Source organism: Taeniopygia guttata, chromosome Z (assembly GCF_048771995.1).
Source record: "Taeniopygia guttata chromosome Z, bTaeGut7.mat, whole genome shotgun sequence".
Taxonomy (NCBI): domain Eukaryota; kingdom Metazoa; phylum Chordata; class Aves; order Passeriformes; family Estrildidae; genus Taeniopygia; species Taeniopygia guttata.
The window spans coordinates 76,368,932-76,384,810 of record NC_133063.1 but is presented as its reverse complement, the minus strand read 5'-3'; the positions used below and the strand labels follow the sequence as shown (position 1 = coordinate 76,384,810).

General features: G+C 40.4%; 2 long non-coding RNA genes across 2 annotated transcripts; both read left to right on the top strand.

Moving 5' to 3' along the window:
* Positions 1-279: 279 nt before the first annotated feature.
* LOC140681700 (uncharacterized) lies at positions 280-2,599 on the top strand. Its single transcript, XR_012052777.1, has 3 exons — positions 280-399; positions 1,657-1,830; positions 2,305-2,599. It is a non-coding gene; the product is annotated as an uncharacterized lncRNA (long non-coding RNA).
* Positions 2,600-8,467: 5,868 nt separating this feature from the next.
* Positions 8,468-11,311, top strand: LOC140681971 (uncharacterized). Its single transcript, XR_012053249.1, has 4 exons — positions 8,468-8,596; positions 9,641-9,715; positions 10,225-10,320; positions 10,912-11,311. It is a non-coding gene; the product is annotated as an uncharacterized lncRNA (long non-coding RNA).
* Positions 11,312-15,879: the final 4,568 nt, after the last annotated feature.

Genomic DNA, 15,879 nt, shown 5'->3' with positions numbered 1-15,879 from the left:
GACTTTAGGTGAAAATAGTACTTCTATGTAAACAGAATTTGTAGCCCTTGCTAGGGTTGGCAGGTGACAGGTTCAAACTTTTGCCCTTGTGTATGTCTTTTAGAGGTGGAGGAAAAAATGATAGTTTTGTCTTCATTTTCTTGGGTCTTAAATACGATTTATTTTATTGCTGACATAGCAGATTTTATAGCCCATCAACTTGTTTTTGTTTGCTGACAGAGAAACATAGCAGTCTTGCAGCAAGAAATATTGGAATTTTCACAAAGGCTTCATGCAACAGAGATAGAGTCCCGCTCACTGCACCTGCAGCTTGCAGAATGCAGATGGGCTTTCAGTGAGATGCAAAAAGATGCTGAAAAGGCCCACAGACTGCAGGAGCAATTAAATGAACTTCAGCATGTAAGTACATTTGATTTGGAGGCTCCCTTGCTTAAAAGAGATTCTCCTTTCTACACATTTTTGATTTGTGTCCTTTTTGAAAACAAGCATAAAATTGATTTACTTTCAACAGAATTTTGCAGAAACCTTGCCTTGTAAATATCTCTAAACTAGAAGACAGATGTATTTAGAAAGACCCCTTTTCCACTGGAGTTTCCTTTTGATTTGTAGAAGGAGGTATCCTGTATAAAATGCAGTTTGGTGTTCATCAGTTTAGGTTCTCCCTTTTGTTGGAAATGTTGTGATGATTTATGTATCCTAAAAGAAGATTTCACTTCAACAGAGTAAAGTCAGCTGGAATGAGGGTATTCAATAAGAATGTTTATGAGAAGTTCATTAAATATAAATATAGCAGTTTAAACTCGGTATGGATGTTGATGAATGTTATAATAAATACAATACAAATTTTAGTAGGTCTGTTTCTCTGAAGAAGTAACTTTATGGTGGGGGAAAAAAGCCTTTTCCTACGTTCTCAGTAACACAAATGCACAAAATTCTCCCGAGTCTTTTACTGTTGCTGATTAACTTACTGAAACACTGTGGGTTCCCTAACCTGAAGCCTAGTTGGTAGAACCTGGCAATGTGTCCTAATCCAAACAGTTCCAAGCAGATAATATGCTCTAGATGATGTCTCACTTATTGTCCTTCCTGTTCCTATCTAATAAAATGGATTTTTTTTTTACTCCAAAATATCTAATCATCTTCAGTTCTGTTCTCAACAGGTTTTATTCCCTTAGTGCTTTGGGACAATTAGATGAAAATTTTATCACATTTTACCATCACATTTTAGATTGTAGTTGAAATGCAGATAATGATTTTCCTTGAAGAATTATTTCTTCTTTCTGGAACAGTTTTTGGAGGAGAAGAACAATCCACAAAGTTGTTTACAAGGATTAATAAGCTATCCACTAAAATTTTGATCATTGATCTGCATATTTTTCCTTCTAAATATTGAGGTTTTGCATCCTAGGGTCCTAATTTGAATAGAATATTGAATGCCAAGACTTTACATGAATGTTCTTTATAAAAAATACAGTAATTAACTGGTCTTCAGTCTTACTGTTCAGTGATCTGTCTTCATGTTAAAAAACCCTCAATACTAATCCTAAGCATGCATTTGTTTTAGAATTTGGTATGTTTGCAAGTGGAACTCACTCAGTGGTAGGGAAACCACTGAATATAGTTACAGAATCAGGCACAACTTGTTTTTCTCTCCAGAAAATCAACCAAGACAATATACATGAGGAGTTAGATAATGCTTTGCAGCGTGAGCAGGAGGCAAGATTGCTTTTACAAGAACACCAGCGACGGCTTCAGGAGCTGAGTAATAGACTGGAATTGCACTCATTTGCCAGCCCAGATAGAAGCCAAGCCGCTAATGTATCTCTGCTGGTAAGCCTATTCTTCTGGAACAGTCAACAGAATTTTACCTTTTGTTAAATAAGCCAAATAGTATAGTCCTTGTGAAAATAAAGTAACAGGAGTAAATACACACACGCTACTCAGTCTGATGGAATTTTAGGCTACTGAGACAACACTTCAAAGACTCCTTTTAAATTTTTTTTAAAGCTATCTATGTTTTATTTTTAACGATTTAAGGAAAATACTTCAAGGGGGGTTTGTTTTGGGGGGTTTTGCCTACAATAATTTTGTTTTCTAAAGCACATTTATACATAGCAAATATACTAAAAACTAGGGGTTTCTGAATCAGTAATGCTTTTTCTAGGAAATTCATAAAACCTTAGTATGCAGTGGTCCAAATCTACTTCGCAATCAATTTGTCTTCCACGTTGGTCAGTAGCCAGTGGCATAAAGTGAAGTTTATTTGGGCTAAAGAGTAACTCTGCTCTCTGTCTGCTGTGGCAGAACCTCTCTAACACAATGGAGCAGCTGAGGAGCAGAGACCAGGTTCTGTATCACCAGAAAAGACTCCAGGAAGACACGGAGCAGGACCAGCAACAGCTTCAGGAGACTCTTGAGGAGGCAGAACCTGCCCTCAAACTGGGAGTAAAGTGAGCACTGGGGCCTGGGGGATGTCACTTAAAGTAAATAAAAATTTAAATTCCTACTTCCATGGGCAGGGTTTTAGCCCTGTACAGTGTAAGGTTAGAAGAGAAAAGTACATATGTCTCTTTTATTTTTAAATTCAGGGATAGTCTTCTAAAAACAAAAGTGTTAGTTCAAAATACTAGGTCATACATTTTATGCAGTTATCCCATAATAGTGCTCCAAATTCTGGGTGCTGAAATAACTAGCAAACAAAATACCTGTTCTATCTTACTGCTCTGAGAACATCTCTTTGGCAGATCCTTAAAGTTTTGTTTACTTAGGAAATGATTGCTTGTTCTCTGTGTTTCCACACCATCTTTTTGTAGACAGATACAATTTATTTATAGTGAATACAGAAGCATCAGATAGGGGACAGGTCTTTGCCACCAAAGGTACTGAAACCCATTTTGGACCTAGCCTTTCCTGTGGTACAAGATAGATCTTTGTTCTGATTTCAGGGAGTTTTGGATTTAGCCCTAATCCCCACACCACTACACAACAACCCTGAGTGAAGGGAAAGGCTCAGGCACAGGTCTTGAAAAGTCAAAAGGAGCCCCCTTGACTTGAAGGAGGTTATTGCTAAGCTATTTTTACACCATGTGAAAAATTAAATCTTTGCAGATTTTGTTTTCTAATACTTATCATAGCATGAAATATGTATTATGAATATTGTTGTTCCATGGCTAGGATCTAAAAAAAATTAGTTAATTAAAATTTCTCATCATACCTGGGATTATTCAACCCCTGAAGAGCAGCATCTGAGAAGCTTTAAGGGTTTTATGCACCAGAGATATAATGCAATTTGCATAGTCCTCAATGAAATGTTTAACAAGCTAATTAAAATTATCAAATCATACCAAATGATGGTAGGATTTGATCAAAGCAAGTGTCACCTGCAGAAGGACTTGTTCTAGAAAGCATTCCGTTTTCATCCTGCCCCGATCTATTTTGGGCATTTCAGTAAAGAGCATTCCTTGTGGCCATACATATATCCAGTAAAGGTTATTTTAATGAAAAGTGACTTTAAAACTGGCATTTTTTCCCTGTATAGAGCAGCTGAACATCAAACAAGAAAGCTACCCTTCCCTTCATTATTATAGCAACTCTTCACAACAAATAGGGTTTTTTTCTCCTTTTGGAACATATAAGCAAAGCAGATGAAATAAACAGAATCTCTCTGTGTTTTCCAATACAAGAATATACTACCACCCTGCTAGAGACTTTTTATGACCTCTATATCCAAGCCATGATACTTGTTCATTGATAGACCTATAATTACATCTACTTGAATTGCTTATCCTCAACAGAATCATCTTTCATATGGAAATGAACCAAATAGTGGTACATTAACTATTTTTAGGGTTTGCATTGGAGATATGAAAAAGAGAGAAAACCTGAACAGTTTATAACTGTTATAATAATCAACAATTATTTTACAAGACATGACCTCCATAAAGTAGCAGAAGATTAATTTCTACATTGGTAGAGCTTCAGTTCCATAAAGATATTCCATTATTTTGTTTTGTTTTGTTTTTTCTTTTATAATAGAGACAAAGAGTTGCTCATCAGTCATATGAAAGCTGTGGAAGACGCCCTGAATGAGGTAAGAATTGGAAGTGTTCCCTCTGATTTGTGTTTCCAAACACGCCAAAGCCTTAGAACTGCTTCTTCTCAGGGGAAGAGAGAAGTTGTTGCAAAGCAACTTCCTTTTCTTAGTGTTGAAGTTTCCCTGCTTAACTTCTTCCATCTTAATAAACCTCAGTGAAATAAAATGCAAGTTTGTAGTACACACACAACTTGTTCTAAATGTAGAAGTTATGCCAAAATCCACTTTCCTTCCCTCACTGAGCATTATTTCTGGTTGACAAGTGAAGACTAATGGAACACACAAATTTTATGGTTAATCCTCTACTGAATAATGAGAGGTCACATACTTGGTGGCCATATTTGGCTTTGTCTGCTCCTTTAGCTTATGAAACATCATAAATAGGAAAAGAAAAGGCAGGAAATCATAATCTTTGGTCAGAAACTTCTGTGGTATTTTTTAAAATCATATTTTAAACTTAATAGTAATCTCAAATTTTCCCTCTGACTTGCACAATTGTGCCCTGTTACAGGACTATTTGAAGGTCTAATAAAGATGTACATATTAATTATTTAGGAGAAAGGACTATTTCAACTCTAGCTCTAAAGGCAGATGGTTTCATAACTTTTTAATCTAGAGCAGCATAGAGCAAAAGAAGTGTTTTCATTACCTTGGAGTGTTGATTTCCCTTACTACATCTTTAATTCCTAGCAACATGGGATTCTCTTCTTTATTTTAGTTTCTGCGTTCACCAAAACTGTTGTTAATTATATTTTCAGGTATCTTTTTCAAGTCTCTTTCCTTTAATGTTCATAGAAAATGACAGAACCTAAACTGCATTTATCACCTACAGCAAACTGTGCTGAGAGAAAATTTTCTTTGGGCCACCACCAGCTTCATACTGGCTTCTTTCAGACTTTGGAAGTGAATGTCATGCAGCAACTGCCGTGTTTTCACAGTAGTACATATGTGCCATGTCCTTGGCCGTTCTCTTTTCTGACCAGGGCAAGGTGCTTTTTTTATTTTCTTGGTAGCATTCTCTCCCAGCACTGTGAATTAGAGATTTATTTGCAATGAAAATTCAATCATTTGTACTTTATTCATGGATGTTAGGTCCGGTGATCAATGCAAGTCCACTCAATGGGCTCAAGGGGACCCAGTTCATCCCAGCTGGTGTGTCTGAAGGAGAATTACCACTGGTACTGGGTTTTTTTGCCCTTTAGGCCAAAGAGGAGGCCGTGGCAGGTGCTGCAGCAGCCACGCCGCTCCCCAGCCTGCAGCTGGAGACCCTTTCAGAGGAAGCAGTGAGGGGCAAGCCAGAGGCTTTGTTGTTCCAGGTTAGAGTCTAAAACCAATCCTGTTTCATTTTTTCTGCTTTAATTTTCTTTCATTTTTGGCATCTGAGACACAACAGGCAGATAGACTGCTCTGAGCATGTGGAGAGCAAAAAGCTTCAAAACGATTACAGTCAACAGCAGAAAAACAATGTCCATGTATATTCTTGCACATGGTATTTCAGAGATGATGGTAACTTTTAATTTTGCAGTTACAGCGTCAAATAACTGATGGGAATACAAACATGGACAGAAGTATATGTACCTGAAAATTAATATCCCTCTATCTCCCTCTTTTTTTTCCCATTAATATACACAAGACTAATTAAAAAAGAAAAAAAAAAAACACAAACAAAACTAAAACCAAGTAAGGTTCCCACAAACAAACAAAACCAACCAAATAAAAAATACAAGATTTTCATACTCCATTTTGGTCAGTATCAGATTTTTTTCAACCCACAGTTCTAGAATAAATTATGGAGTTTTGAGCAGTCCTCATTTAAAAAACCTGATATTTAGAATGTTTAATATAGAAGCTATTTTGCTCATGTAGCTTCTATATAAATATAATAATTATATTTATTATATTAATTTATTATAAATATAATTAATATTATATATAAATACTGATTTTGTTAGGACAAAAGAATAAGTAGGAAAAAAGATAAATTAACAGAAAATGTACCATAGTTTTGGCTCTAAACATAGATTCAGTGGATTCAGTGCAATGTCTCCTCATTGTTTTTAAGTTTGATGTCTTCTGCAGAAACTAGCCATTAGTCTTTATAGCTGTGCAGAATATATTAGTGTCAAGACAGATTTTTTTTCCCAATGAGAGAGCAAAAGGCAGAGTGAGTCATATTTCTTTCATTTTACTTCTCTGTCTGAAGAGCAGGTAAATGAGTAAATTGCAAGGATCTTAGACAAAATAAGTATTTCATACAGTGTGTAAGTTTCTGCAGTAATGCCTTACAATTTGTTCTAGATTTTCTGTTCTAATGTAGTATAAAATTGCAGGATCAGGGTCACAAAATCAAACATTCAAGAAAGATAGATTCTAAGCTGTAAAATTCTCAGTGTTGCTCTCTTGCATGCATACATGCCTGATAAAGATATAAATTATGTATGGATTATCGTGTTTCCACACTAAAAGATGGAAATATGGAATATGCAATACTTTGAGATTCCCATGAGGCTTAATTAGCACAGATGAACTTTTCCATCAAAGGGTAGAATTAAAAATGTTTTCCCAGTACAGTGATCCATTTTAGAGCTGCACAAAAGGTTCCATGTGTGGCATCTTTTCACAGGAGGCATTGTTGCAATCACAGGTTTTAAATCCTGCTTTTCTAATTCGGTGGTGGATGCAGCTTCTTTTTTCTTTTTATCCCATCCCAACTCCCAGTCTTTTTGACCTCAGAATGATTGCAGAAGCATCTGCAGCCTGTTCCCTCTTTTTCTCCTGAAGAGAATCAGAAATACAAAAAGTCTAATTTCATATTTGCACAAAGTGCTTGTGGTATAATTAACATAGTAGAGTACATGCTGGGGAGCTCGCTGCTGGGACAGACTGGTAAAGTTCATGTTCACCTGGCAGCCTCAGGTGCACTTGGTAACTCAGGACATATACAAACAGCACCAATGGCTCACAGTCTGTGTCACTGTGAACTTCCTTTTCTCCATCCATTTTCCTCTTTCTCCCTTTCCCCATCTCTCTTTCCACCTTTTCCCTCTCTCTCTTCTGCCCTCATCTCTAGTTTCTGTTTGATTCCTTTCCAAGCTCATTATTGAGGTTTTATTATGAAATTTGCCTTTTATAGACAGACGTCACCTAATGGATTTTAGTTTTACTTTATACCAAACTGTATGAAGGGCAATCCTGCAATCTTGAGTGAAGTAACGAGTTAGGAATCACTTTAGGAGCACTTGTCATTAAAAGCAGTGCAGTTGTTTGCAGACACATCCTCTAGAACTGTGTTAATTAGTCTGTGGTGAGCACAATTCAATTAAAGGCCTTATAATCTGTAAGAATCCTCTTTCAGAACTAGAACCACAGCACCAAGACATTTTGTAGATTCTTTCTGATGACAAAAGATGTGATATGGGTTGGTTTGACACTGCTGGTTCCTAGAAACCACAATGAAATAACCTGATTGAATTTAGCAGTGTTAACAACTATTCTGAAATTCAGCAATGAGAAACCAAGGAAAGAAAAAAACTACAAAAATCTTTGTAAATCTGTTTGTGGTAATAAGCTGATTTTTGTCTGTATCACAAGTTTACATTCAAAAGATCAGTGTCATACTATCTGAATGGGAAAATAATCACAAATAAAATGTGATTAACCATTGTAAAGAAGACCAATAAGTTCAACAAATAGTTGAGACTACTTGAGATACATATAAAGTTACCAGTACTGCCAAATCATCTGTGCTCTTTTGTCCTGCTAATTTTATCATTAATACAATCAATATAACAAAATTGGGACATTCTTCCACTGCATACATGGAAATAGTTACATTTTTCCAATTATAGTGCAATCAGATTATTTGTTTGCAGAGGTCTGTAGGTTTGTGACGTTTTCTTCTGTTACTACCATTTCTTCTTTCCCCCCCTGTGGAGTGGAAGGATTAATCAATTGACTCATCTTGGAAGTGTGAACATTAGCCTGAAACTGTGTGGTCATTTTTTGTGAACAGAAATTGAACCTGCACTAAGTCTTGTATTGAAATAAAATGAAAAAATTGTATCAAGAGCTCAATGCTGTACTGCATACTTGAAAACGTCTCATCAAAGCATCTTCTTACTAGGGTGTGGACTCATTCTCTGCTCCTCAATGATATCAATATTCACTATTTTAGAAAAAATACAAAATCCAGCATTAGATGTTTTGATGTTTAAGTCCTGGGACTGACATTATGCCTGGCTTACAATCTGTATTTGATCTCTTTGCTAAAAAGAAATGTTTTGTCTTTTGTAAAAAATTTGGATGTGTGCTATTTGGCATTTAAGTGTAGCTTGCCTGGCAGTAATGATTCCTTCTACTTTTATTTAAAGCACGTGCTTAGACACTTTATGGATCTCTACTCATTGGCAGCTTCCAAAGTTAAAGCATTAACATCAGGAAGGGAATCTTCACAGATTCACTTTGAACCCTTAACTGCTGAGCCTCTTACTCCTGCTGCTGATGGTAAGTCTGCTTTTCAAGTAATTGCAGTCACTTGGATGTTGGTTGCCAGACAGAATCTCCCTTCATGCTGCACAGCTTCTGTAGGCAAATACAGCAATACTTGATTGTAATGATAACGGAGAGCAATAAAATTAGTGCAAAGAGAAATGTTCTGAGACAATTTTCAAAAGAGAAAGAAGATAGTGAAACCTAATACAGGGATTGAAATTACTATTGTAAGCTTTCTTCCTACTGGTTGCTATGTGATTGTGCATTTTTGGTTTAAGTTCAGATTTGTTGCTTGATTGGTTGGATTCTGGGTTTTTTTGTTTTGGTTTTTTTTTGGTTTTTTTTGGTTTTTTGTTTTGTTTTGTTTTGGGGAGTGGTGAGTGGGTGGGTGTTAGTTTGGGGATTTTTTTTATATTTCTTTCCTCCTTCCTTCCTTCCTTCCTTCCTTCCTTCCTTCCTTCCTTCCTTCCTTCCTTCCTTCCTTCCTTCCTTCCTTCCTTCCTTCCTTCCTTCCTTCCTTCCTTCCTTCCTTCCTTCCTTCCTTCCTTCCTTCCTTCCTTCCTTCCTTCCTTCCTTCCTTCCTTCCTTCCTTCCTTCCTTCCTTCCTTCCTCCCTTCCTTCCTCCCTCCCTTCCTCCCTCCCTCCCTCCCTCCCTCCCTCCCTCCCTCCCTCCCTCCCTCCCTCCCTCCCTCCCTCCCTCCCTCCCTCCCTCCCTCCCTCCCTCCCTCCCTCCCTCCCTCCCTCCCTCCCTCCCTCCCTCCCTCCCTCCCTCCCTCCCTCCCTCCCTCCCTCCCTCCCTCCCTCCCTCCCTCCCTCCCTCTTTCCTTCTCTCTTTTTTATCTTTCCTTGTCTCTTTCTCTTTCCTTCTTTTTCTTTATTTTTCTTTCTTTTTCTTTCTCTTTCTTTTTCTATACTTTGTTGTTTTTTTTTACCAAAGCGTTTTCCTTTCTTTCTGTTATAAATCATTAGCTTTTCTGTAACAGCCTGTCCTTGTGCCCTAAACCCCTTCAGTTCTGTCCATTTCCTTGCTTTTTCACATTTACTTTTTTTGAACAGAATCCTTGCAAGTTCACTTTTCCCTCAAAGAAGCTGGTTCCCCTCCTGCTGGTGCTGCTCCTTCTGCTCCTGATGGTAAGTCTGCTTTTCAAGAAATTATAGTTTCTTAGCTGTTATTTTCCAGACAGCATCTCCTTTCATGCTGCTCAGCTTCCATAGGTAAATACAACATTACTTGATTTTACACATAATGGAGCAATAAAAGTAGTGCTAACTGAAATGACCTATGACTTTTCAGAAGAGAAAGGGGATGGTGAAAGATAAAACAGGGATTAAAATTGCTAGTGTTACCATTTTTTTTCCTCTATTGGTCCTGATTTGCTTAGGTTTTTGTTTGGGTTTGGTTTGTTGAATCTTTTGTTATTGGGTAGTTGTTGTGGTGGTTGGGTGGGTAGTTTCATTTACAGTTTTTGATTTTTGTTATTATTGTTTTCCCTTCCCTTCCCTTGATTTTTTACTGAAGTCTTTTTTCCTTTCTTACTCTTAGAAACTATTAACATTTCTGTAATGGCCTTTCTTTGCAACCATAACCCCTTCAGTTCTGTGCATTTCCTGGCTTTTTAAAGTTTACTTCCTCCAAACAGAATCTTTGCAAGTTCAATTTCAACCCGAAGCAACTGGATCGCCACGTCCTCCTCCTCCTGCTGCTCCTGCTGCTCCTGCTGCTCCTGCTCCTGATGGTAGGTCTCCATTATTGTCATTTGGACGTGGGCTCCTTGCTAGCATCTCCTTTCATACTGCACAGCTTCTGTAGGCAAATACAACAATAATTTTAAGTGTAAACATAATGGAGCAATAAAAGTAGTGTTAACAGAAATGTTCTGTAACTTTTCAGAAGAGAAAGTTGGATGATAGCAGAGGGATCAAAATTACTAGAGTAATTTATTTTTTCTATTGGAGCCCCTTTGCTTAGGTTTTTTAATTTTCCTTTGGTTTTGGTTGCTTGGTGAGTTGGATTTTTTGGTTATGAGGAGTGTTTGCTGTGGGGTGGGTGTGTGGTTTTGGGTTCTTTTTTTTTTGTATTCCTGTTTTTGTTTTCCTCCCTCCCTCCCTCCTTCCCTCCCTTCTTTCCTCCCTCCCTCCCTACCTCCCTCTCTCCTTCCCCTTCTCTTCCTTCTCTTCCTTCTCTTTCCTTTTCTTTTTTTTTAACAAAGCTTTTTCCATTCTTTCTATTAGAAACCATTAACATTTTGTAATACCCTTTCCTTGCAACTATAACCATTCCAGTACTCTGCATGTCCTTGCTTTTAAAATGTACTTTCTCCAAGCAGAAACTTTGCAAGGTCACTTTGAACCCAAAACTGGTGATACACCACCTGCTCCTGCTCCTGTTCCTGCTCCAGATGGTAAGTCTGCTTTTCAAGCAATTTCAGTCACTTGGATGTGGGTTCCTAGCCAGCATCTCCCTTCATGCTGCACGGCTTCTGTAGGCAAAATCAGCAATACTTACATGTCAGCATAATGGAGCAATACAACCAGTGCAAACACAAACATTCTGAGCCATTTTTCAGAAGAGAGGGAATGGTGAAAGTTAACACATTGTGTTTGTAAGTGCTTGCCACATTTTGTAATGGCTTTTCCTATTAGTCCTTATTTGCTTAGATATTCTACGTTTTCATTTAGCTCTAGTTGCTTGGTACGTTGCAATTTTTTGTTTTGGGGATTGTTGATGGTGGGTGTGTGTGTGTTTCTTTTTTGCTTTTTTTATTGCCAATTTTAATTTCTTCCCTTCCCTTCCCTTCCCTTCCTCTTCCCCTTCCCCTTCCCCTTCCCCTTCCCCTTCCCCTTCCCCTTCCCCTTCCCCTTCCCCTTCCCCTTCCCCTTCCCCGTCCCCTTCCCCTTCCCCTTCCCCTTCCCCTTCCCCTTCCCCTTCCCCTTCCCCTTTCCCTTCCCCTTCTCCTTCCCCTTCCCCGAACTTACCTTCCCAGAACTTACGTTCCCTTCCCTTCCCAGAACTTACCTTTCTTTCCTTTTTTTTTTTTTTTTTTTAACCAAAGGCTTTTTCCTTTCTTTTTGTTATAAACCACTAACATTTCTGAAATAGCCTTTCCTTGCAACCATAACCCCTTCAGTTCTCTGCATTTCCTGGCTTTTTTCAACTTTTTCTTTTGAAAAAGTAAACTCTGGAAAGTAAATTTACTTTCCCTGAACAGACTCTTTTGGACCTCGCTTTGTGCCCAAAGGAGCTGCTGCACCTCCTGCTCCTGATGGGAATCTGCCTTTCAAACAATTACAGTCACTTGGGTCCCCAGCCAGCATCTCCCTTCACACTGCACAGCTTCTGTAGGCAAATACCACAATCTTTAATTGTCAACATATACCGGAGCATTAAAATTAGTGGTAACAGAAATATTCTAAGACATCTTTTAGAAGAGAATGGTGGTGCTGAAAGCAAACCCAGCAATTAAAATTACTACTTCTTCTGTTCCTGAATAGCAGGCTGATTAAAAGAGACCCCTAGGGAGTGCGGCGACCCAGAGCGGGCAAACTGGAGCGTGGCAAGGCTCTGAGGGAGCGGCACGGCAGTTTGCGTGGCAGATGAACAAGCAGAGTTCCAGCTTTTGTTGCCTCTCAGATTTACTGTGTGTTGTGTGCAGTGTTTCTGTTGGTTGGTTGGTTTGGGGTTTCTGGTAGTAATGGTTTTTACGTGATTGAAAACTGTAGTTAGTACAAGAGCATGTAACCAGATGGAACCCTCCAAAAAGGATGTGTCTGTGCAGACCCATTCCTGTGTGGAGTGTTTGAGCTTATCAGTGCTTTCAGGGGGCATTGCAGAGGGAACCTGCTTGTGGTGTGAACACGTGAATCATCTCCTTTCACTTGTGGCCGAGCTTAGAGAGGAAGTTGAAAGACTAAGGGAAAGTGAAAGATTGGCAGAGTTCAGCCCTTCCATCCTTGAGGGAGGCCCACCAAGAGTCAGAGGACTCCTGTGACTCTCACTGTTAGGCAATAGAAGGACACCTGGTAGATGAAGGGGAGTGGAAATGGGTCCCTACTCGAGGAGGTAATAATAAAAACTCCTCCTCACTCTCACTCCCAAGCCAGGTGCCACTTCAGAATAGGTATGAACGCCTGGAGAATCAGCCAGATGATTTAGAAGAAAATTATCTGCCCAGTGAGCCTCCCAGTTATGATTAATCTGTGAGAAGGACTACCACCTCTAAGATCAAAAAGAAAAGAAGGTTAATCATGGTGGGTGATTTCCTTCTGAGGGGAAAAGAGGCCCCCACATGTCGACTGGACCCACCCCACAGAGAGGTCTGCTGCCTCCCTGGGGCCTGGGTATGGGATATCACTGAGAGACTGCCTGGGCTGATTCAGCTCTCTGGTTATTACCCACTACTGATACCTCAGGCTGGCAGTGATGAGATTGAAAAGAGGAGTGTCAGGGCAATTAAAAGGGGCTTTAGGGCACTGGGACAAGTAGTTGTACAGGGCTACAGGTAGTCTTTTCCTCAGTCCCTTTGGTGGCTGCAAGAAACCGTGAAAGGAATAGGAGATCTCACATTATCAGGAAGTGGCTCAAGGGTTGCTGCCTTGCTGCCATAAGGAGAATTTTGGATTCTTTGATCATGGGGCAACTTTTACAACACCTGCTCTACTGGAACGAGATGGGCTCCATCTCTCTGGTAAGGGTAGCAGGTTTTTAGCTTGTGAACTGGCAGAACTTGTTGAGAGGACTTTGAACAAGGTTTGAAGGGGGAAGAGGATGCAATTGGACTGTCTGGAAGCCAGCCCAAGGCTGGTAAACCTGAGATAGGAGTGAAATCAGCTGCCCAGCTGAGGTGCATTGTTACCTAGTGCACGCAGCATGGGTAACAAACAAGAAGAGCTGGAGGCCATGGTCCAAGAGCAGAGCTATGATGTAATTGCCATCACAGAAGTGTGGTGGGGTGACTCACATGGCTGGAATTCTGCACTGGATGGATACAAGTTCTTCAGAAGAGACAGGAAAGGCAGAAGAGGTGGAGGGGTAACCCTTGATATTTGCAAGGCTTTGGATGCCATAGGTATTGAAACTAATGACGATGAAGTTGCCTATGAGTAAGAATTAAGGGGAAGGCCAACAAAACTGATATCCTACTGTGAGTCTGTTATTGTCCACCCAGTCAGGAAGAAGTGGTGGAGAACTCATTCTACAAGCAACCTGAGCATGTTTCTGGATCATCAGCCATTGTTCTTGCTGGCAATTTCAACCTTCCAGACATCTGCTGGGAACTCAATACAGCTGAAAAAAGGCAGTGCAGGGAATTTTTACAGTTTGTGGAGGACAATTTTTTGTCACAGCTGGTGGGTGAGCCCACCAGGGAAGGGACTATGTTAGATTTGTTATTTGCAAATAGAGATGGGCTGGTGGGAAATGGAGGCCGCTTAGGACACAGTGATCATGAAATTATAGAATTCTCACTATTTGGTGAAATCAGAAGGAACATTAATATGACTTTCACACTGGACTTCTAGAGGGCACACTTCAGCCTACTCAGGAGACTTATTCAGAGAGTTCCTTGGGAAGCAGTTCTTAAAAACAAAGGAGTTCAGGAAGGGTGGGCGTGCTTCAAAACAGAGATCTCGAGGGCACAGGAACAGACTGTCCCTGTGTGCTGAGAGATAAGACGACAAGGCAAACACCCAACCTGGATGGGCAAGGAGGTTTTGGAGGAGCTTAGGAATAAAAAAGTGATGCATTATTTTTGGAAGGAGGTTTCTCAGGAGGCATTTAAGGGGACTCCTAGAGTATGTAGGAAAAAAGTTAGGGAGGCCAAAGCTCTGTTTGAACTTAAAATGGCAACATTTGTAAAGGATGATAAAAAATGGTTTTATAAATACAGTAATGGTAAAAGGAAGAGTAAGAACAACCTTTGTTCTTTATTAGATGCAGAAGGGAACTTAGTAACTGCAGATGAGGAGAAGGCAGAAGTGCTTAATGTCTTCTTTGCCTCATATTTTAGTTGGAAGACTTGCTTTCAGGACAACTGTCCTCCTGAGTTGGTAGATGGTGTCAGGGAGCAGAATGAGCCCCCTGTTATCCAGGAGGAGGCAGTCACAGTATTGCTGAGATGCTTGGATGTTCATAAATCTATGGGCCTGGATGGGATCCACCCCAGGGTGATGAGAGAGATGGCAGATGAGCTTGTGAAGCCACTCTCTATCATTTACCAGCAGTCCTGGCTCACTGGTAAGGTTCTAGATGACTGGAAGCTGGCCAATGTGACACCTATTCATAAAAAGGGAGGGGAGGAAGATCCTGTTAATTATAGGCCGTTTAGCCTGACCTCAGTACCCGGTAAGGTGATGGAACAGTTTACACTGAGTGTCATCCCACAGCGCTTACAGGATGGCCAGGGTGTCAGACACAGCTAGCAGGGGTTTAGGAGGGGTAGGTTGTGTCTGACCAACCTGATCTCCTTTTATGACCAAATGACCCACTTGATGGATGCAGGAAAGGCTGTGGATGTTGTGTATTTGGACTCCAGCTCTGTCTCCCACAGCAAACTCCTGGAGAAGCTGCAGCCCCCACAGCTGGGACAGGAGCACTCTGTGCTGGGCTCAGAACTGGCTGGATGGCCAGCCCAAAGAGTGGTGGTGAACAGTGCTGCATCCAGCTGGGGACAGGCACCAGTGGTGTCCCTCAGGGCTCTGTGCTGGAACCAGTCCTGTTTAATATCATTATTAATCACATAGAGGAGGGGATTGAGTCTTTCATTAGTAAGTTTGTGTATGACACTAAGCTGGGAGTTTGTGTCAATCTGTTGGAGGGTAGGAGAGCTCTGCAGAGAGACCTGGAATGGTCGAATGGATGGGCAGAGTACAAGAGGATGAAGTTGAATAAGTCCAAGTGCCAAGTCCTGCATTGTGGCCACAATAACTCCTACAATGTTATAGGCTGGGGACAGTGTAACTGGACAGGGCTCAGGTGGAAAACGACCTGGGGGTGTTGAGAGCTGGCTCAACATAAGCCAGCAGTGTGCCCTGATGGCCAAGATGGCCAATGGCATCCTGGCCTCTATCAGGATGCCAACAGCATCCTGGCCATCAGGAGCAGGGATGTTATCCTTCCCCTGTACTCAGCAATGGTGAGGCTGCACCTTGAGTGCTGTGTCCAGTTCTGGGCCCTCAGTTTGGGAAGGACATTGAGATGCTTGAGCGCATCCAGAGGAGGGCAACGAGGCTGGTGAGGGGCTTGGAACACAAGTCCTGTGAGGAATGACTGAGGGAGATGGGGGTGCTTGGCCTGGAGA